This window comes from Mus caroli, chromosome 2, assembly GCF_900094665.2.
Source record: "Mus caroli chromosome 2, CAROLI_EIJ_v1.1, whole genome shotgun sequence".
NCBI classification, from domain to species: domain Eukaryota; kingdom Metazoa; phylum Chordata; class Mammalia; order Rodentia; family Muridae; genus Mus; species Mus caroli.
This window is the reverse complement of record NC_034571.1, coordinates 55,535,930-55,558,090: the sequence shown is the minus strand read 5'-3', so window position 1 is coordinate 55,558,090 and position 22,161 is coordinate 55,535,930. Positions and strand designations below refer to the sequence as shown.

Below are 22,161 nucleotides of genomic sequence, written 5' to 3'. Positions count from 1 at the left end.
TGCACTTTAACCAGCGACAGCTGGAGCTTGCGGCTTGCATCCCGCCTTCTCATCCTTAGTCCATCTGTAAGGGCAGGAAACAGAAGGGCACCACACGCAACAGTCACAGACACTCATCAAAGACAAGCCACTGACACAGAAACTGAACAAGAAAAGGCTTTCCGGGCTGGCGGTGGGAGTCACGGTCAAGCGCATGCTCAGTAGCCACCAGCAGCCTCTGCCTTAGTCTTTGTGGGTGAGGACGGAGAAACAAGTCTCCTTCAGTTTCTCAACAAATGGCTTACTTCAGGAAGCAAGTTAGTGGTGCGTCAGTCAGTGACCAGCCCAGCTGTAGTGATGTTGGTATGTCATGCTAGGGATTCTATCCATATCCCCGGCTGGCTCTTCTCCATTCCTTTGTGGAAGACTGGAGTCAGACATCTGCAGGAGCATCCATTGGCTGCTTAAAGGGGCGAGGGGCTGCAGTCTGGAAGAAATTTCAGGGTTCAGGGCTCAAGTCTAGGAGGAAAGGTCAATTTTGCTATTTAGAACCAGGGCATTCTGCCTAACTTAACTGTGGGGCAAAGCTTCAAATAGACTTGGGATTAGAAATTTGGACATCTAATATAATAATTCAGACTTGTATGACCTCTGAACATCCTTTAATTCTGAGAGGCAATTTTAGTAACAATCCAGTGTACAGATTGTAATTGTACCCACTGTAATGTCTCCCCCCCCCCCGAGAACAATTATTTATGACTCCAACAGGAAATATCACAGGGTCCTTCTGATCAAAGGATAGTGTGGAAAAAGCTGCATCTGTGGGCTGGGTCCAGGTCTAGGTCCTACCTTTTAATGACAGTGTGGAACTAGGCAAGTACCTTGACCGATGGGGCCCTTTCCTTCTTTTTCTCAAATTAAGGAAAGTTATTCATTAAGAAAAAGGTGCAAATCTCTTATAAGATATTAACAGGGCTGAGGGCTAAAGAGATGGCTCAGCAGTTAATAGCACACAGTTACTGCTCTGCCAGAGAACCCAAGGTTCCTAGTGCCCACATGAGATGGTTCACAAGTGCCTATAACTCTACTTCCAAAGGGTCTGACTCCCTCTGGCCTTTCCAGAATATGCATGCACATCATGTGTTTAAATTAACACAGGCACATATGCATAAATAGAAATAAGAAATGAATTTCAAATGGCTGAATTAGATATGGGGCTCTAGCCTATAGCCCATTGCTCTAACAGAATAGCTGGAGGCAAGCAATCTATAAAGGACAGAAGTTGATTTTGATTCCTACTTCTGGGAGTCCAAACAGATGCTGTGGATATCTATTTAGCTTCTTGTGAGGATCTCGCCCTGTTCCATACACATCACTTAAACTGACACAAGGCAGGAAAGGCAGGACACAGCATCACCACTGACTTTGCAACAGCCTACCCAAGATGACTGGTGAATTCTTAGGACCCACATTAATCCCTTCGAGACAGTAGTGCCCTGTGACCTGACCACCTCTTTTTAAGGCCCCCACCACCTCTCTATACCAGTATGCTGACAACGAAACTTTAACCTGAGTTTAGATTGGGACAAACCATATCTAAACCACAGTGATATCACGACGCAGGAGAGGACTGGCCAGAGTGACCCCATGAGCATCTGCAGACTCAGGGCTAGAGCCTGGGTGTAGCGACAGCATCTCCTCCCCACCCGCAACCCCAGCAGCTGCTGGCTGGTGACTCTCCTCGGCTCAGGCTTACTCATTTGACAGACAACGTGAAGCAGAGCATGGCAGCTTAACTCAGCCTCTCAGGGCCCTTGTCTGTGTACGCTTCGGCTTGGACCAGGTTTTTATTGAACTCTTAGAAATGTATAGGCATATGCCAGGGCCTGCCTGGCATTCTTCAATAGAAAGAATATAGGAAGGGAATCTATGGGAGCTTGGCATGGAGGTAGCAGGCAATGCTGCCCTTCCTGCATCTCTGGCCAAAGCACTCTGCAGGGGCCTGGCCAGGACACTGATATGTGATCCTCCTAAATGCCTTTGAATGCATCTTCTCTCCCTCCCTCTCCCCTCCCCCTCCCACTCCCTCTCCCTCTCCCCTTCTTTGTCTCTCCCCCCCTCCTTCCTGTCACATCCCTGAGCATCACTCCCTAAAGCCCTTCACTCTGAGGACTGAGGAAGAAGAGTATGCACCCAGAGCGACATTGCTGTGGAGCCTTATTCTAGAATAGCCTCATTAGTCTCACCCTTCCTACCAGAAGTTCCTGGGAAAGGCAAGCACTCCAAGAACCATTTAATGCAGAGCACAGGGTGTGCTTTAATGATTAGCATTTGGTAGCCAAAGGAAACAAAAACACTCCACTCGTCGTTTGGGAAAAGGAGCAGCCTTCACAAGGTGCTTGTGCGTGCACATGGGGTGAACACGCACAGGCTTCACACAGACCTCAGATACTCTGAAGTGTGCCAGCCGACTCCTCCACTCTGTGAATACTTACTGAACTGGCAATTGTGTCTTAGGTTCTGGGAATACAGCAGCAAACAAAACAGATGTGAATCCTGGCCTTGGGAGCTTGCAGTCTAATGGGAGGAGGCTGAGGCTGAACAATAGACACGGATAAATAAGGGGAGTAGAGGGTGAGCTACAGAATGAGAGAGGAACACACAGCAGGACAGGAATGGGGAGAGGACTCTCCTTTACAGGGCATATGCTCATTAAAGTGACTTCTAAGCAACGGGTAAAAGGAAGAGAATGCCCATGGGTAGAGAATAATGTTTCACTTAGCCAGTGCAGAGGCCCTGATGCACAGGAAACGCAAAGGGTTAATGAACAAAGGCAGAAAAATGAGGGTTTTGAGAGAACAGTGGCCAGACGGGTAGGCCCTCGGAGACTGATGTATAAAGTCTGCATTCTTCTCCAGGGCTCTAGGAACACACAGTGACACAGCCCGACCTAGGGTTTAACAGGGCTCCACTTTGGCATTTGTGGTGAATTTCATTGTAGTTCAGATGAGACCACAAGATCACTTGCATTGATAACAGCCACTTCTGCTTCCTTCCTGGAAGTAACTCAGAATTGTTAGTCTTGGTCAGTTCCCGCTTAACTCTGCTGTGTCCCATGTCATACATCTCTGTCTCCCAGGAGCAAAGTCCCTTCAATCGCATCCCCGTGGATCTCAGCATACAGATGGCCAGAGAGGAAGATGAGTCCCCTCGTTCCCCTGCAGACTCCCAAGAACTCAGCCTTCACCTAGCAAGATGCATTAGCACTAATTAATGCGCTCCTTTCAGTGTCTTCCCTGTGATTAATTCTGGGTCAGAGACAGAAAGCCCGTTCCATTATGGTTCTTTTAAAAAATTATTATTATTCAGGCTTCTAATACTGGCATGAACTGCGGGTGAATTTCTGAAGTCATGTTCCCTGGCTGTCACAACGAGTAATAGGAAAATTCAATTTATAAAAAAAATTAGGCGAGGCAGCAGAGGCATGCTTTTCGGTCTAGAACAAAGAAGATCAATCCTGGCACAATGGCAGCATGACATTTGTGGACTTTGAAGATTCCAGGCTTCCTCTTCATTAATTAGAGAGAATCAAGAGTTCTGCTGGTTAATTATTTGCAGAAAATCGTGCGCTGCAAAGCAGATGCCAACTCACGGCTGCTCCAGCCAGCTGCAGCTCCCCCATGGCAATTAAGTACTGTGTCAGCCCCTGGCTACATCATCTTGTTGGCAACTGTACACTCAGATGGCCACTACTGTCTAACACCTACCCCAGCCCCAATCGGGCAGAAGTGTGGTCATGTGCTAGATTTTCTAGCACAGAGTTATCAAGAGGTTAATAGTGCTCTGGGGCGGCGGGGGGGGGGATGGCCCCACACACAGGTAGAACTTTCAAACACTAGCCACCACAATAGTTGAAAGCTCTGAGTCACCTACTCTCTTAAAGAGTATGTGTAGTGGGTCAAGAGGTATTCCCATGTTAGGGCCAGTGACACTGATACATTGTGTTTATAGTTTATAATTTAAATACACAGTGATATATTGATATACTAAAAGCTACAGTTCTTTTCAGTTACTAAGGTAATAAATGCTTACAACATCAACAGGAAGCAATGTGGAAGCAGGTAAGGTACAAATTGTATTTTTTTTTTCCTGTGAGCCTTTGGATCCCAGCCTCCTGAAATACAGGGGTGTCTTTCTAGACTCCCCTTAGGCTACAGGTTTGAAGCAGTTTTCCCATTACTCAGACGCTGACAGACAGGGCAGACACACAGCCACACTGCTTTTCTGTTAGCCCCCCTCAGCTTCTCTGGGTCCCCAAACCCAGCAGCAGATGCAACATCAGACTCCAGGCCCAGCTTTGGAGTCTTGTTTGTGGCTCTGACCATGTGGTGTAGAAATGCAGGGATACTGGCATCTGCCTGTATGATTTGAACTAGAGAACAAGGGGTAAATGCAGTAACAGCACTGTTGGGTGAGCACTGTGGCCACGAGGCCAGCCTTTTATTAGAGCACACATAGTGTTGGGAAGAGCACGGAAGGACAGTAACCTCAGAAAAGCCACCAGTGCTGTTCAAGGGAACAGATGGTTTCTGTCCACTTGCACCTGCTGGGGAAACAACCAGGATACAATATTACCACTCTAGAAATAGACTGCGCCTAACCTCAGCCCAAGCTCAGCCGGAGCACATTTATCACCACCAAGGCAGTAGACAACCCAGAGCCAAAACACTTATCTGTCTTCTCCATCAGTTTCTTGGGGGAATTTATCCAAAGGACCTCAGAGCTAGATCTAGACTGACCAGGGTATTTGATTGGCATTTGGAACCCTCTGGCAATGAGGCGAGTGGCTGTCTTGCACGGTTTTCCCCAACGACCCAAATTGCCTGGGGTGTTTTGACATATGTTGTCAAAAAGGCACTTGGGTCATTTCATAGCCCAGTTATTAAAAGTATTTTAAACTCTTTCTGCAGGCAACTAAGGTTGAAGGTTAACCTGGCCGACCTCAGATGTGTTCTTAAGTTACTCATCTCATCCAAAATAGAAGTTTGTAACTTGTGCTCTGTCTGCTGGACTGTTTCTCAGATTAGAGAAGTCTCTGTGTGAGGGGTGGGTGGGGAGAGAGGTGGAGGAAGGTGCTGGTGGTGTTCTGATGGCCCGCAGGCTGCTGGAAGTGGCATGGTGTGAGCCCTGTTCTGTTCCTTAGCACTTTGGTGTGATATCTGCTCAGGACTGGGCTGTTTGTTGGTAGTGTTTTTGTGACACAGGGCATGATTCTTAGCTTAATGTGTTCACTTGGCTGGGCCAGAACACCCAGTTATTTCTTTAAACCCTGATCCAGATATTCCTGAGATAGCTGTTACTGACATCTGCTATCAGCTAGTTTTAAAGATTGCTCTTGATAGCCTGGCTGGCTCACATTCCTTCAATCAGCTCAGGCCTTTAAAGCAAAAAAAGAATCCAGACTCAAATCCAATAGCACTAGCCCTGATATTCCAAACTTTCTAGGCCTCTAAGGAGTTTGGATTGGCCAGCCTCAAGAATTGGATGAGCCAATTCTTTAAAACAAAACAAACAAACCCCAAACACCAGACAAACAACAACAAAACAACCACCACCATCACCACCCACAGGCCTCTGTGTGTCTTGTGTATCTAAATTCACCCATTATATGTCAGAGAGCCCTGCCATGTGTGGATAAACCCTGCAAGTCACTCATCCCCTGATCTAGGTGCAGGGCAGTGTGCTAAGTGCTCGGTGTAATAACTGAACAGGCAGTCCCTGGTCTCAGGCAGTGGCTTAAGGCAGGACAAACAGAAGAGCCAGGTGTCCTGAGTACGCAGGCTCTGTGATGCTGAACGATGGAGAAGCAATACTGGAGTACCAGGAGAAACACACCCTTGAGAGGAGAAAGCTGTCTTATCCACCTTATCTGCAGGTGACTTTCTTCAGAATTCCCCTCTCTGGTGTGAGTACATCTCTTCAACATGACCTCACTTCCTTTCCTGAAGGCGTGGGGTTTCCCTTCAGCCTGGAAGCTTCGGGAAAGGCCTGGTTTGGGTTCCTTACTGAACACAAACACAGCATAGGCAAGGTGCCTGATAAGGGGACTCTCTTTGCAGAGAGTCTTGCCACCTTTCAAAAGTAGGTCTTTAAGCTATGTTATCTTGTTCTTTTAAAAATCTCATTTAAAAAGAAACACAAAGAAAGCAGCAAAGAAACAAGACTATTGGAAGGGTTGAAGGGAAGGGAAGGGAAGGGTTTGTTAGCCTCTCCCGGAAGCGAGTTCGGACAGGCTCCACCAGGCTGAGACCAGCTGTCACCAGGACTCTCTTTCTGAGAAAGAACATGACCAGCCCTTTCCTCTTCCTCTGAGATGGGTGGGTAGTGCCACAAAGAGAAGAAAGAGCTCTGGTTAATCACCAAGACCTGTGTGTGCTGCCAGAGTTCAGGCAAAAGGGACTGAATCCGTAGAACACACCCTGGGTGAATGGAAAATAAGAGTCAGTTTCTTCCCGGAGACTCGGTTTTCAGTTGCTCTAAGACAGTCTTATAAATATGATGCAAACCTATAATGAGTATGATTTACAGATCACCTCCTAGAGTTTTGCAAGACCATTCTTGATGGTCCTAGAACCATTTCAATTTCCACTCAGAAGCCCCAGCATGGCAACCCTGCAGTTTCCATGATTTCAAAGCAGCTCTTGTCTGAGAACTTCCACAGTCTGCCACCAAATAATGCCCTCTGCAGGAGCATCCTTTCTCCAATCTCTCAGGGACTCCCTCCCACCCACTGGCCCACTACAGGACCACATGAGAGAGAGCTCTGACCAGACTGCTAGAATCCCTCCACAGCCTCCCTTTCTCCCATACCCACTTCCTCTTCATCTCCCCCTTGCCCAGTCTGAGCTGACCTGTAATTCAGGTTTAATGTCTGTCTACAAGTGTGCTGCTCTTTGGAAGATTATAAACTACTTGAGATCCTTAAGAGCTATGACGTTTCCACTCTGCAGCTTCTGCTGTTTCTAGGGCACCAACATAAATATAGGAGGTGCAGCCATTACAGCCGACACCAACATGAACGAACATAAGAGGTGCAGCTGTTACAGCCGATACCAACATGAACATAAGGGGTGCAGCTGTTGCAGCTGACATCTGGAGAGGTGATGGGGAACAACAGGTGGTTCGCCTGGAGTCCTGTGCCTAACCCAGGTGACCTGACTCAGATAAAAGCCATCTCATAAACTGCAGTTCATGTTTTATAGCACACCACAGCCTACAGTCTATGTGAGCATTTCAGTTGATCTTTAAAAATATTTTGAATTATTGTTTATATATGAACTGGGCAGTGTGAAAATCCAAGGCTCATAGAGGCCATGGCAGGAATAGGAGAACTGCAGGTCAGACCGGCTCTGCGGGCTCCATGGCCTGGCTTTTCCTTGTCCTTTCCAAGTGCCTCCAAACTTACACTGGGAACTGAGCCTTACTTTGGGTCCACGTGTTTCCCAAAGGAGACTTGGTACCCACTGCTCCCACCCCGAGGCCCCTCAGGAATCATGAGATGGCAGACACATATATCCATGCTAAACATCTGCTGACATCGTTTTCCAGGTCTTGTAAGTTTCCCCTGTTTTCACAATTCAGATATTTGCCCTGAATTAACAGTTGGTTCCTCTGCTGAAAATTATCCACCCACTTTCGAGGGAGAGTCCATGAGCCAGTACTGATGTTCAGCATGATGAAGGGCAAGCCAAGCGACCCTGTTTGTTTCCCCTTGAGGGGTTCTTCTGTCATCTGAGTGATGTAGACACCTGGGAGGGCTCTGCCACCCACAAGTGCTCTGGCGATATCCTAGCCATGGATGCCACCATCATTCAGCAGCCTTCGTACTGAAGACACAGACAATGAGGGGGTCCATTTACTTCACACTTCAGCTTCTCACACTGCTCAAGCTGAGACCAGTGCTTTATAAAATAAAAGTGGTGGTGGCGGCTTACAGCTTTGAAGGCTGAGAGTCCTAGCTCAGGTGAGAACCTTGGGTGACCTCAAAACTTGGTAGATAGCATCACCCAACTCAGTTTATGCTGACGCAGCCAGCAGAAGAGAAGTCATGAGGTGGGAAAGACTGAAGGAGGGGCCAGGATCCCTTAGTAACAGCTGTGTTTGTAGTGACCAATCCTGTTAGAGAACTAGTCGGCTCTTACGGGAAAGAGTATAAATCCTTCCCAAAGTGAAGTCCCATGACATCATAGTCCCCCTGGCCCCACCTAATGCTGTGACTCTTTAATACGGTTCCTCATATTGGGATGACCACCAATCACAAAATTATTCTCATTGCTACGTCATAACTGTAATTTTGCTACTGTTAGGAATCGTAATGTAAATATCTGCTATGCAGAATATCTGATATGTGACCCCTGCCAAAATGTTAGTCAACCTCCAAAAGCAGTTGCAACCAACTGTCCTGGCTCAGCCAGTACAAAGTGGAACAGTCCTCTGAGCGAGGAGCCAGGCTGATTATAGGGAAGATAGAAAGAAGATGCAAGAGACAGCTATGGGAGGGATGCAGGTCATTACCACACCAGCAGCAAGTATATTTCTCATGGCCTTCAGTACTGTGGGAAGCAAAGCCACAAGCTAATAGAAACAATTTTGCTAAAATGTACAAAAGACATGTGTTCCCATCCCCCAAACCTCCCTGTTCCTTCCACTGAGAATCTTCAGCCCCTTACCTTGGGACTCAGCCACCTCCTCTTATCATTCTATGCCTCAGCAGGCCAGGAAATCTGCCAACAGGCCCTTACCTGCCTTGACCCTGCCTAGCAGGCAGACCTTTTCTTTCTCTTTTTTTTTTCTCTGCTTCAGAGAAGTAACAAAAGGCTCCTGACACCATCAGATTGAGACCCCGTGTCTTAAAGCATTTCTCATCTTTCAGTACCTTTACAATGGGAGCCAAGGTTCTGGCACGTGATCCTGTAGAGAAACACCACATCCAAGCCACAGAAACCTCCTCTAAGCCCGGACTTGGTCAGCCTGGATGCAGCTACCTTCATCCTTCTGAGAATACAGGAAAATGGCAGACACTCCTTTGGTCACTATCCTGTCTCCTATTGCAATACTCACTTGTATGGGAGGGATAGTGCCTACACAACTTCAAGAACGATTCAGCTCTGTTTGGAGTGTTCCTTTCTCAGCATATGACCCCCGTTACAGGCTTTCCTTCCACCTGCTCAACAATGTCACTTGTACTAAATTACAGACCCCTTCAGTCTTTTAGTACTGTCCTCACACATTTGTTAATAAGAAGAAATAAAGCCTATCTTGATGTTGATGCACCCTGGTGAATAATGCCTTCCCTCTCCAAACACTGAAACTGATCCTGTGCTGATGAGCAGTTAAGGAAAAGTCTTTCCCCACAATCCTTCCTTCTTAAAGGAATCCTGGCAAAGGAATAGTCATATGGAAGTCTTAATAGGTATCCAGGAGTGCTAATGGGCCCTACGACAATGTTTTATTGCTATCAGGAATGGAAAGAGCATGTAGATACAGACTACTGACTATCAAGGCGATTTGAGATGTCAACTACAACTCCTGTTCCATAAGGTGACTGAGGACTTTAAGTGGGATGGTGTATGAGAAGAGCTTGTTGCACTGTGCAGCAGCCGGTGATTACAAGGGTCCATGTATCGTGCGCCATCACAGTAGGGTTACAGGAGGTCGCTTGAGAAGGGAAGATCTGTGGCTGTGAAGACCTTTCTTGCCACTTAGTAGCTGTGGGAATTTAGTGGACTCATGCTCTGCCTATAGTGGGTATGGTGGTTTGAATATGCTTGGCCCAGAGAGTGGCACTATTAGGAGGTGTAGCCTTGTTGGAGAAAATGTGTCACCGTGGGTGTGGACTTAAGACCCTCCCTCAACCTAGCAGCCTGGAAGTAAGTCTTTCCCTAGCAGCCTTCAGATGAAGATGTAGAACTCTCAGCTCCTCCTGCACCAGGCCTGCCTAGATGCTGGCCTGCTCCTACCTTGATGATAGCAGACTGAACCTCTAAACCTGTAAGCCAGCCCCAATTAAATGTTGTCCTTATAAGAGTAGCCTTGGTCATAGTCTCTCTTCACAGCAGTAAAACCCTAACTAAGAAAGTGGGATTGATAAGGACTAGAAAGTGGAGTGGGATTTGGGGCAATGGCCAGTGAGTACAGAGCACACACACACACAGGTGACTATACTTCCAGGGTGGCTATATGCCGCTGGGTATTATCTCATCCCTATGTGTGTGCACCATGATGCCTTCAGCAGATCATTTCTCAGCTTATGTATTTCACAAACATTCTTGTACATCTTCATCACTCATAAAAATATTATATAATTTATATAATTATACTCTGCAGATTTGAAAGTTTAAAAAATATCTATGTGCTAACTTAATGATGCTAGAACATCATAGACCATTTAACATGTGGAACACACTCTTGATGGAATCTTTCCCTCACCAGGCACACCTCGCCTTGAGAAGTACTAGCTACGGTTCTCAGAAAAAGTTATTTAAGTTCATGTCAAGGAGACTGTCTAGCTAGTTGTGGGAGTGTGAGCACTTCAGGCAGGGGGACGAATAACGGAGGAATTAGAAGGGGCTTCTTGGTGCTGCTGGAAGTGATCAAGAGCAGAAGGCAAAGCCAGGCTGAAAAGGACTTGGCAGACCTTGCCTGTGGAAGAAAAAGTCGCACTGCTGTGAGTTAGCAACATCCACAGGTCAATTAGAGTGCCACTGCTATTAGGTGCCACCCACTGCTTCTTTCCTCCTAGCTCTGATGTCACTAAACACATGGGACACTAAAGGTACCATCTTGCATGCAGTAGATCTGGCAAGCTCAGGGTGTCAGTGCATTCACATATAGAGATGGGGACTGAGACATCTATGAAAGAGTAGACCTCTGGGTGGCAGGGACAGGGAACACACTTCAGGCAGGAGGATGAGGACTAATAATTGAATGACATCTGCTATACCAGACAGATGGAAGAAGAACATTCTAGGGGCAAGAGTCCACCAGGTAAGACAACACTGTTAGGGGTGTGGGACAGTTGAAAAGGGAATTTGGTCAGAATGTGTAAAGACAGGGGAGGTATAGCTTAAGTTAGATCTCGGAGTCTTGGAAACTGTAAAAGGCCATCTGGCAGTCTCCATCCATTTACCCGTCCATCTGTCTGTCTGTCCACCCATCCGTCCATTCATTATCCATAAGCAGTTAATGAGCATCTTAGTTAGTCGGGGTTCCTGTTGCTATAATGGAACACAGTGACCAAAAGCAAGTTGGGAGCGGGGGCGTTATTTCCCTTTCTCTTCCACATAAGTCAGAACAGGAATTCATAGCAGGGACCTGGAAGCAGGAGCTGACACCGAAGCCATGGAGAAATTCAACTGGCTTGTTCCTCATGACTTGTTCAGTCTGCTTTCTTATAGAACCCAGACTATCTCCACCCACACTGGGCAGGGCCCTCCATCGTCAACCATTAATTAAGAAACTGCATTACCTTGTGTGCCTACAGCTGGATCCTACGGATGCATTTTTCTCAGTTGAGGTTCCCTCCTCTCGGATGACTTTAGTCTATGTAAAGACAAGACAAAACCCTAAATAAAACAAAACAAAGCCATCAAGAACAATGAATATTTTTCCAGTGCACCAAACACTCTTCTACTGAGTGCTAGATGCTTGAGGAGAGAACAGTCATACAATAGACAGTACACTCATCTTTACAGAGCTTACAATTCTGGTGTTGAGAGGAATACTAGCTAAATACATAGTGAGCATCAGGTCACGATCAGTGCTACAGCTCAGGGTAAAGAGTGGATTCCATTCCAGGAATGGGGGGTCAGGGGTGGCTAAAGGGCAAGCAAGCGTGAAGAAGGATTGGGTTCAGTGAGCACAGGAGCCTGAGAGAGTCCCATAGCTGGGCTGAACACCGAGGCAGTGTGAGACCGCAGATGGAGAGGATGGTGCTCTCTCTAGGCCTCTGTAGAAGTCGAAGCTGTATCCTACTGTGATGGGAACCGGGCTCTTATGCTGCTGGCAAGGGGTGTCGAACCTGCCCAGGTAGGAGGGTTACAGAGTGGGAGGACACGAGTTGTGGTTGAGGGTAGTGGGCAGAAGGAAATTCTACATGAAGACAATATGCTTAATTTGGATGGACAAGGGGCATTCTGGGTGGGTTAGGAGTCTAGGACTCCATCTTCCTCCTCTTCCTCTTGCTGCTGTAGGTGCCTCCTGGAGGGGGAACCCTGCACATTTGACGTTGGGAAAGTGGCTTGGGTAGTAGGTGTGTAGGATTGCTACAGACGCTGCATATAGGATGGGAGTTCAAGGCTCGGGCAGGAAAGGAGCAGTTTTAACTGGGTGGAGGGAAGGAAGCAAACAGCTAATGTGGACCAATGGTTAACACTGGAGGCTGACACAGGCTAAGAAAGCAGAGGGAATGAAGCAATTTGATAGTTTGGTTCATGGATCTCAGCTCATGTATGTGGTTGGAACTCTCTGTAACATAGGGTACACTCTGTGGGAGTTGAGATTTGGGAAGGGTGTTTTCATTTGATGCATGGTCAGGATGGAGATGAGGAAGGCAGAGAACTTCATTTTGGTCCTTGTTTTTGCTGGGGATTGCGCCCCAGACCATGTACATAGTCAGCTGGTGCTATCTCCTTGGGCTATATTCCCAGCCTTTTCTGTGTGACAAGTGATTATTATCAAATGGTTGGAATGGATTTCCATGCCGGGCATATTTATTTTATTTTTAAAGATGAAATCTCACAATGTAGCCCTTGCTAGCCTAGAATTTGCTATGTAGATCAGATTGGCCTCAAACTCATCAGAGATTCACCTGCCTCAGCTTCCAAAGTGCTGGAATTAAAGGCATGTACTACCACACCTAGCTTTCTTTAACACTTTTTTATTTATAGTATACCCTATCATATATCTTCAATAATTCATTGTCTACCCCTTTCAGGATACAAACTATATGGAAGCAGAAACGTCCTCCCATTGTATAACTCAAACAAGGAAGAACACCTTCAAACCTCAAAGTTTGCCTGGCCCTGTTTGGTAGCCTGTGATCTCTTGCTTAAATGTCTACATAGAGAGGAACAAAATATTCTATGGAGAAAAAAAATTTTTTTCCTACAGAGAAAATGCTGTTCAGGGGTATTGGCAACTATCAAAAAATTCAATAATTCCCCTTTTGGTTTTGTTTGCTTAGATTTTTTTTTAAAATCAATGTTATGATGACTGAGATTTGGGAATAGGATCAATACAAGTATGGTAGATATTTTAGTAAGTCTTTGTCTTCCTACAAATGCCGCTTTACCATAGTGCACTGTGCTATCATGGAGTTGAGCTCCTCTTAGTAGGGTGAGCTGGGGGGTCCTTAGAGCCTCCATGCTTTGGATAGAAGAGGAACAAACCTTCAGGGAGCTGGAGGCCCTTTGATCTTGCCATCTAGATGAGTCACAGAGTTGGCCTGCCAGGACACCACTTCTGCATCCTTTGAACATGGATGATAATGCTTGTTCTTCTTGACCTCACTAGACAGTGAGCGGGACCGATAGCATCTTAGAAGAGAAGCTGTTCATAAGGATTTAAAAACTCTAGATGAGTGGCAGTATAAATTACCAAGCAGTTACATCTGGCCACCATGTTCATAACCTAGGGACTAGGGAAACTTCCACCTTCAGACAGCACTCAGGAAAGCTGCAGGCTGGTGCGAACGAAGCAGGATCACTCTGGGGCTGGCATTCTTCTGGAATCATTATCAATAACAAAAGTGGGCAGCTCAAATCTTAAGAGCTCTAAAAGCTGTATTTGCACAAGGAGAGGCCAGGAAAGAACAAAGGCTGTGTTGAGCGAGTTTTATATTTCTTATCTACGTTTTTTCCCCTGACTGGATAAGGCCTTGTGCACTTTAGAATTGGAAAGGGGGGTGGGGGTTACAAGCATTCAGGGTATGACCCAGATCAAAATCTTCCTGTGTCAACTGCAGAATAAGGAAACATTCTCCCAGGGGGCCTGACTCAGGTATCTGGAATGCAGACCTGTCTATAAATAACCCAGGTATTCGGCACTCTTATTATTTTTTTTTTTCTGCCTGAGTTATTTGGGGATTTCAGTTCACTCTAGTAAATGATTAGTGCATGTCCTTGTAGAATAAATGCTGTGCAATGAGATGAATTCAAGAAGGATGACAACCATCTGAGCCATCACTCTTGTCAGCTGGAGACCCCTAGGCACTCAGCATCATTTACTCTGAGACTCCCCTACTGATGTGCCCACCATGGATTCCTCAAAGGCAAACCCAACTATCCTTGTTCTGCTTAAATGCTGGCCACACAGAGCAGGAGTTTGACATAGCTGTTCTGAAGGATAGACCATGTCCCTGGATGAGCACTAGTTCCCATGTGACTCTACAGCTCATCTATGTAAAGAGGGGACTTTCCAGCTTTGATCATGCCACATGTCAAAAGCCAGCAACCACCAGTCCAGTTTACCACTTACCGACCATTTTACCAAGCAGGTCTTTGTAGACAGCTGAGGCTGCGTGCTACACAGAGTCTCAGGCAGGCTTTACAATTTACAAGTTTACTATGTGTGCTCACAGGTTTTATTTCAGTGGGGTTCATCAATAGGTAAGCAAGTCCACAGACACCCATGAGAACTCAAAGGGTCTGGCCTTTGGGCTTACATTGGAACAAGTCAACAACTAGCTGGAGCTTGATGGTGTCTGCTACCTTTATCCAAGGCATGGAAATTTCCATTTTTCAGTCTCTACCACTCTTCTCTGGTCTCTACCTCCAGCTGTTCTACATGGTGGCATCCTCCAGATCCCTGTGGCCACCGGCAAGTCTCAGTAGCTGGGTACACAAAACTCCCTGCTAAGGATGTTTTCTTAAAAATCTGTTGAAGTGGAGATGGATATGGAGATAACAGAGAGAGTCGGGGAGAGGGGAAAGAGAGTTACAAGAAACACCGAGGGAGGGAGGGAAGGAGGGAGGGAAGGAGGTAGAGAGGAGAGAGAGAGAGAGACACAAGACAGAAATTTATGTGCTAGCATGAAGTGGGTGAGAACACTACTCCTCACACAGAAAGCCATTAGCTTCCTGACAGAGGGAGGGAACTGCAAGCCAAATGCACCTCTGGAAAGACAAAGGATTAGGCAGGGCAGTTCCCGAGTCTAAGGGGAAGATAACAGAAACCACAAACCTGAGCCAGATATGCAAGTGAACGTTTTTCTAGAAGTCAGACCAGAAGAAAGGAAAAAGAAAATGAGGTACTTGTGTTTCATTTGGACCAATTAAAAATGATTTGGATATATAATGTCCTTTTTAAAAGGTGATCACACTAAACCTTTAATATTCGATGCACAGCTGATACTTGTACATCTCCACTTAGACTCTTCACCTCTCATGGGCCCCATGGTTGGTTACATATGGCAACAGCATACTGAACAGACAGTAGAAGGGCAAGAAATGGTTGATCAACTTAAAAGTTTTGCCTAGAAATCTCCCAACCACTTGGTGGGGTTCAGAAGAGAGCCACCCTTATTAAGTCCCAATTCTGTGCTATATAAAAATATAATAACTTGTTTTATTGTCACTTAGGCGTCCCAGCTAAATGGTAGCTAAAGGGTAAATCTGATGAACTGGGCTCACGATCTTGCCTCAATTCCTTCGACCACTGTTGTTTATGCTCAGGGCGTCTCAGTCTGCTTTCTCACCTCTAAAACTCTGAGTAACTGTATCTAGCTTAAGAAGCTATTGTAGGGGCTGGAGAGATGGCTCAATGGTTAAGAGCACTGACTGCTCTTCCAGAGGACCTCAGTTCAATTCCCAGCAACCACTTGGTAGCTTACAAGCATCTGTAATGGGATCCAGTGGCCTCTTCTGGTGTGTCTGAATTGAGAGATCGTGTACTGATATACATTAAATAAATAAATAAATAAATAAATTGAAGAAGAAGAAGAAGAAGAAGAAGAAGAAGAAGAAGAAGAAGAAGAAGAAGAAGAAGAAGAAGAAGAAACAGCTATTGTGAAGTTCATAAAAATGCCTTATGAACTATGACTAGAAACATTTAGCAAAAAGCAGATTAAGTTTAGGTGTGTTTCACTGACTGCCCCCAGTAAGCTGGGTGCTTTGCTGTTGTATCTGTCTTCATGCTTAGAATGCTCTGAATGGCACTGTTATCCAGTCCTTACAAGGTGGGAAACCAAGGCTCAGGAAATTAGGTATCAAGTCATACAAATGGAGAGTAACAGGACCAACCTCAACTTTGAAAATAGGTTCGATTTTATTCCTAACAGAGAGAAAATGACTCTAAATGAATGTGAAACTCTCTGAAACATTTTCATATTTTAAAGATGAAGAAACAAGGATGTTGTAATTATAGGACCGTACGCATATACATTAACAGCCAGAGGAACTTCTAATTGGGCACTATCCAGTCGTTCTGGTTTTATGTCCATTGAGCCCTCTCAGCTGAAGGTATCTCTTGCCCATTGAAGTTTTTGTTTTTGTCCTGACAGAATCTCACAATGTGGTTCTAGCTGGCCTGGAGCTCACTATGTGGAGCAGGCCTAGAACTGAGAGAGATCCACGTGCCTCAGCAGTGCCGGGATGAAAGGTGTGTACCAGCACACATGGCCTTAGGTTCATTTTAGGGTCTCAGATAAAAAGCTAATCCTTGAGACTGAGCCTTTTCAGTGGAGGTTCAATGCACTATGGGTAAATCCTTAGCTACTGATGGTGATACCTCACTTGGCATGAGTGTACCTCCATTCCTCTTCGTATTCCCTGGGGACTCTCTCATGAGCTCTAGCTCCAGCCTGACTCATGCAGATAATAACAACAATAAAGATTACGATTCCATAACCACACATATACAAAGTATGAGACATTATCGCTTCTACCCCAGCAAGTGACAAAATTAGTCTACAATTTTCCCCTGTCCCTGACAAATCTTCTCACCAAGTAACCTGAGAGACCGCACGAACACTTTAATGGTTACCGGCTCAGTTCTTTGACGCACACTGTTCCTGTTTCCAAGGTGCCTTGTTCTAGAGTGTTCCCCAGTCATATCCTGTGGCCTTTCGGGTCAGGTTGACTATGTCAGGCAGGGACTCGTCTGACCTCCAGCATCTATTACCTCACACACTACCTCACACTGTCATCAAACTACTTCAGAGATTTGGTTTTTTATCTAACTACCCAGAGGATTCTTAAAGACAAGGCCCCTGTGGCTACGTGTTTCGTACAATACTGTACTTAAAATATTTTATTGACTAAATACAGGATATATTTCTGTGTCATGAGGCTGGGTTTATAATAGATATTTAAGTCCTGTTTAATTAAATAATTTTGGGGTTTGAAAACTGCATAGTTCTCTTTGAAGCCACAAAGCTCTGCCATGGTTTGAAGGTCTCCAATTGTCTAATTCTCCTGTCTCGGCCACATCTCTTAGACCTCGAATGTGAGTTATTCAGTCTTCCTGAGTTTCAATTTTTTCTTTTACATGTCTGCTTAAGAGTACTAACACTGTGTGTTATTAATATCTTCAAGCGAAAGAATGAATTGTCCTGCAAAGCATATGATCACAGTGAGTCAGAAAGCAATCAAACTATATGGATACTGAAAACTTTGGCCCCAGGTGAAACTGAAAAATGAGTTGAAAACAGTGGTGCAGTCCTGTGCACCTCTCCTCATTCAGCAAAGCAGCACAGAATGTACAGGGGCCATGAGGAAACTCTCCATGCCCTCAAAGCGATGAGCAACCATGTGTGAGTAAGGCTGAGGAGAAGGAAAAAAAAATGTTCCTGTGTCTGTCAGGCCAGAGGAACTCCCAGTTCTGGGAAAGATGATCGTGACATAGACTTGACTCACTTCTCTGCAGTTTGTCAATAAAAGCCCCTAAGGGACAGTGTGGACTTTAGAGATAACGTCATGATGACATTCAGGGATCCGTAAGTTCCTGGGGCTCCCAGAAGGTTCTGTTCTCCCATCTCCACCCTTTTGGAGGTTTTCGTGGAGTTGGGAAATTAGCAAACACAGTGAAATGGTGACTGTTGGCAAAGCAAGGTTCCCTTTGAAAGTCTGGGTTTGAGGCCCTTAGAGACTGGATTGAAGGTTTTCATGAGAGCAGGCCTTCAGGTTTATACTTAATTGATCTGATATGAGACTGCTATCAGAATACACACACACACACACACTACACACACACCAGCCAGCCCCGCCCTCAGCTGTCACCCTTGTTGCTACTGATAGTTCATCAGGTAAAAAAACAGAACATTTGGCCATGTGCGTGTACTACACTCCCCTCCTTGGGCTGCTTGCAAGAGCCTCCTTTGCTCTTCAAGACTGTAATTTGAAATATTTGAAACCGAAGGATTCATCTGGCAGTGAGGGTGGGGAGGGCATCCTCTCCTTTCTGTTGGATGTACCACTGTCTAGGCAGCTTGGTGACCACCTAGTCCAGACTACCTGCGCCTGAGCAGGCAGGAGCTTCTGCGGTCCATTCTTGTCATCTAGAGATACTGGAATCTTCTCATTCTCCTCGAGGGCATGTGACCTATCAGTAAGTCCAGGCAGCCCGACCTGTGGAGACCCCAAGGCTGTCTGTGTCCTCCCGGATGGACAGGACCACGCTGTACTAGTTTCTGTCTTTCTTCCATTCAGCTGCAGCTGAGTTCTGCCTTGCCCCTCCCTAGACTCCATCCTCAGGGACTCCTCTGTCAACGCTCTAGCTGCTCCCAGACTGCTTGCTCTCCATGCTCCTTTCTCTGCAATTCTCTTTCCTCTGATCTTTGCCTGGTTGGATCTCCTTCAATCTAATTTTATCACTTACTCAGGGATGTCTTACCTGGCATTCTGCTTGAAGGACTCATCTAGATACCCCTTATTATATCACCCCAAATCAATTGTCTGCAGACATTTTACTATTAATTTTCTTATTGATTAATTTATTTACCATTCATCTCTTCCTATTTAGATATTGTCTAGGGGGGGGGGAAAAAGAACTTCCATGGAAATTATATATACCATTGTGGCCTAGGTTGGTCTAGAACTGAATGTAGCCCAGGCTAGCCTGGAACTCACTATGTAACCTAAGCTGGCCTCAAACTCACAGCAATCCCCCATCTCGGTCTCCTGAGTGCTGGAATGATTGGCATAAGCTGCCACATTGACCTCACTAAGCATCTTATTGGTCAGTGGGCTATTAGATGGCCAGTAGCCATTCCACAGTATCTGTGGGGCATTAGACAAAGGTCTAACCTCTTACGATCCAGAGTTGGCCACTTGCAGCAGTTATAACTTTCAACTTTTACTTTAGCTCATTCAACCCTTGTAGGACCATTCGAAAAGAAATCGATGGCCTTGCTGCAGAGATACTGTAAGCTGCATTCTACCTAATGCTAGGAAAATGAGTTCGCTTCCTGGAGGGGCAGAGAGAGTGCTGGGTGGAAATAAGACCCAGAAGCCTGGGATTCACCCACAGTCTCAGCACAGCTGCCAGTGAGGGCAAACTTGTCTTTTAGCTAGTCCAGGAGGATCTGGCACGTGGAGGATGGGCCCCAAGGAAGAATGGGGGCAGTTGGGGCAGGATTAGGGAGGGTGGCCCAGCAAGACTTGGGCCCTAGCTGAGACTAAAGCCAGAGCCAGAAGCCAAAGCCCAGCAGCTCTGGGATTCCAACTATGAAAGGCAAGCAGAGCAAGTGGGTGAGGGTGCTTTTCCCAGCAGGCAAAAGGGTCATGGTTAGAGGAAGGAGGAATGCAGGGAATGTGGGGCTCTGCAGCAGGCACTTGGCAGCTGAGCAGAGACTGAGGGTTAGCTTCATGCCGCTGGAAGATATGGCCTACATAAGAGATGTGTGGTAAGAGTTTGCACGAGCTGCCCGGTGCTCTGAATTGTTTTAGCTCCCTCAGAGCTTTCTCTCAGGCCACCAGTTCTCCATGTCCTCAGTACCCCAAAGCTCATGTGCTGATGGAAAGACTTAGCCCCAACAGAGGAACTGGGACACAAGGCATCAACATAGTGACAGCTTCCAGTGGCCAACAAACCATGAACATCCAAGATCTACAAACCGTTTCTGAGCATGTTTGATTCCTCCTGTGGCCTTATCCCAGAAGGAGAAACTTTGGGAAAGAAGATTCCGGGAGGGCTGGGAGTTTCTCAGCTGGAGCAATCAGCTAGAAACATTTGAGTAGAAGTGAGGTCTAATTGGCCCCCACAGACTGGCAAGGCCCGGGGACATTTGGTTACACACCTGCCAAGAAGGCTCAGCAGACAGGTTCAGACTTACCCAGTTGGAATGCAATTAAGTATCAATGCCAAGGGGAAGCCAAAGGCAACAGTGGGCAGAACAACAACCCTGTTGTGGAGCCCAGCATCCCACAGGCTACCGGCATGATGCTCCAGGCCCATCTCTACTCAGCTTCTGCATCGAAATAGGCATAATTAATTAATATGAGCAGACTGTAATCGCTCTGCCCGGGGGCTGCAGTCTACACACATTTACAAAATATGGAAAAAGAGCTTCCTTCTTATGGCACTACAATTCCCACGGAAAAGATCAAAATATCTGTAGCAGTCAGACTCCAGAGAGACTTGAGCTACGAAGTTATTATTTCAGAGTTAAATATGAACACATGTAACTTGTCTTTTATATTGTTAGCAAAGTAATTTCAGAACGGGATCGGAGGACAGAGGCTTTACCTTAGTGCTTGGTATAGCCTGGAAAGTCTGGCTGGGATCCTGCACATAGTAGGTACTCAGCATGTGTTCAGGAAATAAAGGCTCCTTCTGATCTTGTGCTTAGCTCCAAGGAGCAAAACCATATAGTGTGCTATGACAGACACACTTAGCTTCTGACACCCAGCAAGCCAGGTCCTTTTCCTCACCAGCCTTCTCAGGAAACAAACTCTACAGAAACCCAGTTGCATCGGAGAAAAATGAGAGGATGAAATGGTTCCCCCATGGCATGATTCAGCAGTGTCCGTTCTGCAAGAGTCACACGTTTGATTTCACTCCTTTTGTTGGAAGTGGTGTATGCAGGCGCGTGCGTGCGTGCGTGCGTGCGTGTGTGTGTGTGTGTGTGTGTGTGTGTTTACATGTGCATGCATGATCTATGAGATGCGTATACACCTGTCTTTATGTGCTAGGTGAACAGGATGGCAGACATTGTTTCAGCCTGGGGCCACAGGGGTGAGCATTGCACATGCCCCAGCTAAGCAGCTACAATATAAGTTCTTAGGTACGGGAACTGTAAACTTAAGCTTTGGGCAAGGTGCAGTTGTTGTATAGACCTATAAAGCAAGAGCTGTAAAAGCAAGCCTTGAATCAGAGCATGGGATGGGGCGAAACAAGAAGGGGAGGCTTTGTAACAAAAGGCCATGACAATGTTCACAGTGTTTTAAGAGACTGGCTGTAGTGGCATAAGGGTGTCACATCTCTAATTTGCCCTCCTTAAATGAGCCACCCTGCGGCAGTTTATCTGGTGATGCTGGTTGGTGTGCAACCCAGACAGAGTCACCACCAGCCTTAGGACGTCTGTCTATCTGTCTCACAGCTGGATGTCACCTGATGGGTCCCATAGGGACTGTCAGGGTAGCTCAGGCAGTTTCAGGATGGCAGCATGATGCAGTAGCCACGGGACCCATTGTGACTGCTGTTGCTGCATAGCCTGGCTGCAGTCACTCAGAAGGCGATGTATCCTTGAGGAAATATATCAGTCCTGAAATGGTATCCAGTCATTTTAGAGAATCCAGGTTACTTGACACCCTGCCTTTATACTTGTAAGCTTTGTAGTATTCACCTGTTCGGGTGTTCTAGAATCCCATCAGTCTGAAGTGCTCAGAAGGACTCACAGGTGGGCTTTGCTGGCTCAGTGCTTGCTCTGGATAACGAAAGCAGCCCTACTTTGAAAACGGAGGTTCTTTCCATTGGCTGTTCTTTCTGAAATGGCAGTGACTCATGTGTCCCATGAACATGAGAGCTAAAGGTGAATGAATCATCCACATGACAAGAAATCCCTGCTTTGACCCTGAAGACGAAGGTATAGAACTCAAAAGCCAAGCCAGACGTGACAGGGACAAGCCAGCTGCCCTTAACATCCCCCAACCAGAGCCGAGCCCTGCTAAGCCTCAAATAAATTTA

The 22,161-nt window shown here is 46.2% G+C and overlaps 1 protein-coding gene across 2 annotated transcripts in view; it reads left to right on the top strand.

Annotated features, from left to right (window-relative positions):
- Positions 1-22,161, top strand: part of Itgb6 (integrin subunit beta 6) — a 123,102-nt gene that overhangs the window by 4,912 nt on the left and 96,029 nt on the right. Inside the window, exon 1 of one of the 2 annotated variants that reach the window (XM_029474427.1) lies at positions 11,936-12,066. The exons of the other annotated variant lie outside the window; for it this stretch is intronic. The gene's annotated coding sequence lies outside the window, so the exon portion shown is untranslated. Of the gene's footprint in view, positions 1-11,935; positions 12,067-22,161 lie in introns of those variants that run through there. 2 annotated transcript variants of the gene reach the window in all.